Genomic DNA, 1,950 nt, shown 5'->3' with positions numbered 1-1,950 from the left:
CAGCAGGTAAGAACAATAATTTTGGACAAAAACAGATTATTCTACATGTAACAAAACAACAGAACGCACAATAACAATATTTTTTTTAAGATATTGTTGGATAATTCTTCTACTTTATCAGGACTTGTTAATGTCTGTTTATTCAGTTACGAGAGGATTTGTGATTATGATTTAGTTTCAAACTTTTGAGTTCAGGGAAGTTTGTACCTCTCTTTGGCAGTTTTCCTTAAATGCTAGATTTTAACAAACATCATGAGGTTGTCCTGTGAACAAAGTCACTCTGAGTCACGTTATCTTGCTCTCATTTCTAACTTGTATAATTTTGGCAAAATATGTTTTTATGGAGAGTAAAGAAGTTATTTAAGGTTTAAGTTGATTCATTCTGGAATAATATTGCTGCATTTTTATTATTCATAATTATGTTAAAAATGTATAGTTTTAAAGTTTTAAAAATGGGCATTCTGCTAGTTTTTTGGACTATTTTTGCATTTACTAGGATTTTTTAGGCTATTTTTTAGTTTAATATTTCAGCTACACCTTAGCTGTTTTGGCTAATTGAGGCTTTTTTTTTAGTTTCGTAGGCTAATTTGACACTTAGCTAATACTTTAGGTGGCTATCAGTTTCAGCATTTTCAGCTATCAGCTTCAGTGTTTTCGGCTATTGGCGTTTTCAACTATCAGCTTCAATGTTTTCAGATTCAGCGTCTTCAGCTATCAGCTTCAGCATTTTCAGCTATTAGCGTTTTCAGCTATCAGCTTCAGCATTTTCAGCTTCAGAATTTTTAACTATTAGCATTTTCAACTATCAGCTTCAACGTTTTCAGATTCAGCGTCTTCAGCTATCACCTTCCACATTTTCAGCTTCAGCATTTTCAGCTATTAGTGTTTTCAGCTATCAGCTTCAACGTTTTCAGCTATTAGCGTTTACAGCTATCAGCTTCAATGTTTTCAGATTCAGCATTTTCTGCTATCAGCTTCAGTGATTTCAACTATCAGCTTCAATGTTTTCAGATTCAGCGTCTTCAGCTATCAGCGTTTTCAGCTATCAGCTTCAACGTTTTCAGATTTAGCGTCTTCAGCTATCAGCTTCCAGATTTTCAGCTTCAGCATTTTCAGCTATTAGCGTTTACAGCTATCAGCGTTTTAAGCTATCAATTTAAGCATCTTCAGCTATCAACCTTAGCATCTTCAGCGGCAAAATTTAGCTTACAGCATTCACACTATTATCACAGGTAATGCTATATATCTAGTTCATAGTTATGTTAAAAAGTTACGTTTTTAAAAATGTAGTTTTAAAGTGTTCAGTAAATGTTTATCCTGTTCTGTGTGTGATCTAAGGTGTGTTTTTGGCCTGTTGTGCGATTGAGTTTGACACTTCTGATCTACAGCCTTGTGTTTGGTTTCATACATGAAGACTGATGTCTTGTAGCTGTCGCTCCTTCATCTGTGATTCGTTTGATTTATTATCTGACAAGATGTAAAAACAATATGAACGTTTTATTTCAGGATATCTTTATTTCTAAAAACAATTCTGTTAAATGTTAAGGAAACGTCCTTAATTTCCTGCCTTGTGAAAGGCTCTTCTGCCATCTAGTGGATAAAAGGTAAATTGAAAGCAGAGACTTTTTTGAATTTCTTCTTAAATAACAATAAACTGTAGATCAGAAAAGTTCAACCTCAGTCATAAAGGAATGGAATCCAGCTCCCTTTAATCTAAACACATTTACCCAAACATTTGGTGCAAACAAGTTTTCCAACAAATCTATTGAACTATTTAGAAACAAAATACTTGTAACTTATAACTTGGGTTTTGTGCGTGTCATTTTTTTCAAGGATTTTTACAGATGGACAACTTCTTTTCTATAGATTATAAACATTTTTACAGAGACAGGCATTTCTTATCACAATTATGAACCTTTTTTATGGAGAAATTTTTTGATTTATTGGTTT

The 1,950-nt window shown here is 32.9% G+C and overlaps 1 protein-coding gene across 2 annotated transcripts in view; it reads left to right on the top strand.

The window, feature by feature from the left end:
- LOC112146632 (cytosolic 5'-nucleotidase 3) overlaps nt 1–1,950 on the top strand; it is a 6,625-nt gene that overhangs the window by 1,995 nt on the left and 2,680 nt on the right. The window lies entirely within an intron of this gene.

The sequence above is a fragment of the Oryzias melastigma genome, linkage group LG8, assembly GCF_002922805.2.
Source record: "Oryzias melastigma strain HK-1 linkage group LG8, ASM292280v2, whole genome shotgun sequence".
Taxonomy (NCBI): Eukaryota; Metazoa; Chordata; class Actinopteri; order Beloniformes; family Adrianichthyidae; genus Oryzias; species Oryzias melastigma.
The sequence above is the reverse complement of the archived record's forward strand: the minus strand, read 5'-3'. Positions and strand labels throughout refer to the sequence as shown.